The following is a 5,708-nucleotide window of genomic DNA, read 5'->3' as shown; positions in this document are numbered from 1 at the left end:
GTATCGAGGAGGGCACCTTTTGGGATGAGCACTGGGTGTTATATGGAAACCAATTTGACAGTAAATTTCATATATTAAAAAATAAAAAAAAATAAAAATAAAAATAAATTAAAAAAATAATAAAAAAAAAATAAAAGAGCAGTGTCTTGTAATACGAGTAGAACGTGATGCAGGACATCACATGATCATAGCTGAGCCAATGGTTCTTGGAATTCGCTTTGCTATACAAGTGCTTTGGATTGCAAGCACGTTTCTGGAACAAGTTATGGTCACAGACCAAGGCTTTACTGTATTTACCAAATACGTGTGTTTAGCTTTAGTGTGGCTTCGTTTTCAATCTTTACAAAGGCGCTGTTGATGTGTTTGTGTTTGTGTTCATGGCTGGAAGACTCAATATAGTAAAGATGTCAATTCTCCCCAAATTAACACATAGGTTCAATGCAGTTCCTACCAAAATCTTAGGCAGGTACTTTGCAGTTATAGACAAGATTATTCTAAAATTTATATAGAAAAACAAAAGAACCAGAGAAGCTAAAATCATTTTTAAAAAAAAAAGCAAAAGAAATTGGGGAAATCAGTCTACACAATTTCAAGACTTACTAAACAGCAACAGCAATCAAGATTGTGTGGTATTGGTGGAGGGACAGACACATGGGTCAATAGAACAGAACAGAAAAGTCAGAATTAGACCCACACAAATATATCTAACTTAGTTTTGACAAAAATGCAAGAGAAATTCAACAGAGAAAAGGTAGCTTTTCCAACAAACAGTGTTGGTGTAAAACCACTGGCAGAAAAATGAACCTTGATCCAAACCTCAACCCTTGTACAAAAATTAATCCAAAATGAATTATGGACTTAAACGTAAAGCATGAAACTCTAAAACTTTCAGAAGAAAAAAAACAGGAAAATCTTTGCGCTCTAGGGCTAGACAGAATTCTTAGACTTGATAGCAAAAACATGATCCATAAAAGGAAAAACTTGAAAGTTCGACCTCATCAAAATTAAAAAATTTGATTCTGAAAAACACCTCGTTACACCCTGTGGATAAAAAACAAGCTACAGACTGAGGGAAAATATTTGAGCAAACCACTAACTGACAAAAGACTAGTATTTAGAATATCTAAAAAGGTCCCAAAACTCAACAGTAGAAAACCCAAACAATCCAATTAGGAAAAGAGCAAAGGACACGCCTAGACATTTTACCCGGGAGGATACGCAGATGATAAGTAAACACACAAAGAGATGTTCACCATTAGCTATTAAGGTAATGCAAATTTGAAATTTACCATGGGATGTCGCTATGCTCAGAATGGCTAAATTAAAAAAGATAGTGACAGTGCGGAGAGACTGGGTCACTCAATCATTGCTGGTGGGAATGTAAAAGGGCACAGCTACCCTGGAAAACAGTTGGACAGTTTCTTAAAAAAACTACACATACAACTACCATATGACCCAGCAATTGCACTCCTGGGCATTTACCCCAGAAAAATGAAGACTTTTATGTTCACCTAAAAACCTGCCCCCAGATGTTAAGAAGAGTTTTATTTGTGATAGCCAAAACCTGGGACGAACTCGGACATCCTTTGACATGGGTCGCTAAACGAATGTGGTATTAACTGTGCCGAATCTCCAGAAATCATGCTGAGTGAAAGTTACACACCGTATGACTGCATTGATATGATATTCTTTAAATGACAAGCTTATAGGAAGAACGTGCAGCTCAGCGGTTGCCAGGGTTAAGGATGGACGCAGGAAAGAAGTGTATGTGGCTGTAAAGGTCCTTGTGGAAATGATCTGTCTTTTCAAACGTGTCAAAGTCAGTATCTTGGTTGTGATACTGTGCTATGGTTTTACAAGACACTACATGGGGAAAACTGGGTATAATGGTTCTCACAGCTGCATATGAATCTACAATTAATCTACATGTCTTGCAGTTTTCTGGGGGTGGGGGAAAAAGTATCGGTCAAAGTAATTTGAAAAATTAAAGGTGCCCTATGGATTGAACAGCGGCCATGGCTGCTGATGTTGGCCATGACAGTGCCTCTGGTACTGGCTAAGTGCTATGGATCACAAATGCTGTGGTGTAAAGGAACCAAACCTTGTCTTGAACCCAAGACAAAAGACCTGGGTTCAAATCTCAGCTTTACCCCTTACTAAGCCCTTGACCTTTGGCAGGTCATCTGGGGCTCAGTCTTTTGTCCTGCCCTGATCTTCCCCTCACTCCCTGTGGTTCAGACAGGGCCAGCCTGTCCTTACTGGCCAGGGGTGGGCACAGGGCTGAGGTCCAGCCATTCAAGGACTCATCAACTGAGCCAAAATTATTGGTTCTGGTGTTAGGCTGTGACCAAGGCAGGACCAATTAGAGTCTTCCTTAAGCCTTCTTTTTCTTTCTTTTTTTTTTTTTTTTTTTCACCAAAGCTATCATTAAAGTCACTTTCTCTTCCTCTGGGACCATAACTCTAAGAATGACATGGTGACTGGTTGGGATCTTCTTCCCTAGACACATGGGAGAAGCAGTAACTTGATATTGTTCGAGTTCCTAGATGGAGCCAGACCTGAAGCTATTACTGCAATAAATATCTTTTTTAACTTATGCTCCTTTCAGTGAGCCAGTCTCTATCACTGGCACCTAAAAAAAGTACCATGATTGGGGCACCTGAGTGGCTCAGTGGGTTGGAGCGTCTGACTTGACTTTGGCTCAGGTCAAGATCTCACAGTTCATGAGATCGGGTCCCGTGTCGGGCTCTGTGCTGACGGTGTGGAGCCTGCTTGGGATTCTCTCTCTCCCTCACTCTCTGCCCCTCCCCTGCTCGAGTGCGTGCGCTCTCTCTCTCTCAAAATAAATAAATAAACTTTAAAAAAAAAGTACAATGAATATCATTTCATTTAACTACTTTGAGCCTGTTTTATTATCTATTTATAGATAAATATATTTATCCATTGTACAAGTCGATGTAATAATAATAGTAATAATCTCATGGATGTACTTAAAGAGATCATGTGCATAAATCTTTTTCCCCTCCTCCATCCTTGACCTGTTGATTAACTTCTTGGTTGGACTCACAGACAAATTTAAAACAGATGAGACTGTAGTTAGAGGGGACTCACAGGCATCCAGAGCAACCATTCAATACTTAAATCTTTTCTCTCCTTCCCATTTAATTTCCTGAGTCTATTTATTTATTTATTTATTTATTTTACAATGGGGATGACATAACCACTTTTTAAAAAAAAAATTTTTTAATGTTTATTTATTTTTGAGACAGAGAGAGACAGAGCATGAACGGGGAAGGGGCAGAGAGAGAGGGAGACACAGAATCAGAAGCAGGCTCCAGGCTCTGGGCCATCAGCCCAGAGCCCGAGGCGGGGCTCGAACTCACGGACCGCGAGATCGTGACCTGAGCTGAAGTCGGACGCTCAACCGACTGAGCCACCCAGGCGCCCCACCACTTTTTTTTTTAAAGCATGTGTCGTTGGGGGTATAAAATGGCTTGATGCATATCAACGCATTTTGCATAAAATGGAAGAAAATAGTTATTATCTTACAAGGAGCTTGTGGTCCGGCTACAGAAATAGGGAATCCTCCCAGAATCTTCTTGGCAGAGGTTCTGAAGGTGCAGTGTGCACAGAAATAACCTGAGGAGGGGGGCGGGCCGATCAAAATGCACATCTCTTCCTTCTTACAAACCCGGGGTCACGTCAGTGTCACGGTCTGAGCTAGCTGCACTAGAGACTTGAGGAAAAGACCAGAGCACAAGGAAAGGCAACACTTGACTGCTTGCTGCTGATAACCAGAGAAGGAGTCGACAGCAAAGTGCAGAAAACACAGCTGGTGTGGAGTCGGGACGGGCTCCTGGAAAAGGGCTTCAAGGGGCGCTTCTCCCAGAGGCGGACTCAGAGCCACGGAGTCAGGTGCCCTGGACCGGCCAAGCAGGTGCTCCCACGGAAAACCGGTAAGGGAGCCGGCCAAGCAGGCTGTGCCAGGGGAAGAAACCAAACTGAGTGCTGTTCCAGGTCCCGGGAAGGGGGGCTCTGAAATGTGAATTACACCTCCGTACCCCCACATGGCCGGTCATCAGCCGTGGGGCAGGTGGGTGGGGATCGACTCCTACCTCGTCCAGCTGTCCCTGTGGGGACGCTGTCCCAGCATCCAAGCACAAGGCTCTGAGGGTCAAGGGTGCCAGCCAATAGCAGCGAGAAGCTGGAGAATGGGAGCTGGGAGAATGTGGGTGGGGCATTGGCATCATCCATTCCCCGGGCCTGGGACAGCACCTTGAGGCTGGATCTAGGAAGGAGGAAAAGGAGGGTGTTTCAGAATCCTAGACTGAAAGCACCACAGGATGGATTCAACGTGGCCGGAGTTGCCACTTTGCTCTTATTTCTTGTATTCCCAGCAAAGCGCAAATAAGAATCCAGAGCATTTGAGAATGTGATCCACCCACCCCCGACCCCTCCTTCTTAGCCCCCCACCACACACTTCAAAATGAAATATTTTTAGCCGTGCTCACTTGCTGTCTGTCTCTCCAGACAGGGTTGCATAAGAAGGAGCTGTTTTCCTCCCTGTGGGAAGCTGTGCACGGATGGGAAAGCCATTGACATGTGGAGAAGCAGCCAGTGTGGCTTAGGGGGTTGGCAGGTCCCAAGCCTCTCGGCACATAAAGGGAAACCTGACGAATGCCAGGGAGGCGCGATGACTTCACACAGACGCTGATTTACTGCAAAGAATAATGCACAAGCCCTCCCCCTGCCCCTGCCTTTTGGACTTTGGGAATCAGAAAACGTTACAACTGGGAGCCTTTGCAAGCAGATCATCTGGCCTGAACTGGTCATCATAAAGATGAGAAAACTGAGGCCCCGAAGTGGGGAAGGGAAGGGGGCTAATACCTGTAAAACAGAACCACTACTAGGCCCGGGCCCGGTGTTGGACACTTTTCCAGACTGTTCCATTTTAGCTCCACAATGGCTCTGTGGGGTAAGATTATGAACACCATTCTTATAAACAGGGATACAAGCTCAGGGAGGTGACACAGCTTTCCCCAAGTCTCACAGCCAAGCAGGAGCTGAGATTCAAACCCAGGTGCCCTGGATGTCCAGACAGAGAGCCCTTGTTTGTTTGTCTTAATCTTCAGGGTAATTTGGGGAATGATTTTCCAGCCAGCCACGAAAGAGTCTGTGCCTACAGCTTCTCACTCAAGTGTCAGTGCCACAGGGCAGGGCACTGTCCCTTTTGTTTCCTTCTACATCCCACTGCCTAGAACAGGGCCCATAGGTGCTCTGGAAACATCCATCGGATGAGTTAGGTGAGGCGAGCAAGGATTTATTGCACACACCCTTCATGCTAAAGGAAATAGCACTGTCCCTTGGGGTGCTCATGCTAGAGTTGATAGGATAAGATGTACACATGGAAAATGCCAGAAAAGGGTCCTAGGTGACATAGACACATATGAGCTAGGGTTGTCCACATGGGTCTGGGTTCAGGGCAGCTTTGGGGGTGCGTGTATATCACCACTGCACTACCCGCTTCTGCCCCACCTACGCTCCGGCTGAAAGGAACTAGTCCTCACATTTTCCCAGCCAGAGCCTTGGTCTGAAATAGGCTCCTTTGGATTCCCCATGACCCACCAGCTTTCAGGGATCAGTTTAGATACCATCTCCTAGAGGATGCCTTTTCTGATCCCTTCAGCTGGAGGGGATTTCTCCCATCC

This window comes from Panthera onca, chromosome B3 (assembly GCF_046562875.1).
Source record: "Panthera onca isolate mPanOnc1 chromosome B3, mPanOnc1 haplotype 2, whole genome shotgun sequence".
In the NCBI taxonomy this organism is placed as follows: Eukaryota; Metazoa; Chordata; class Mammalia; order Carnivora; family Felidae; genus Panthera; species Panthera onca.
Note: the sequence above shows the minus strand (reverse complement) of the source record.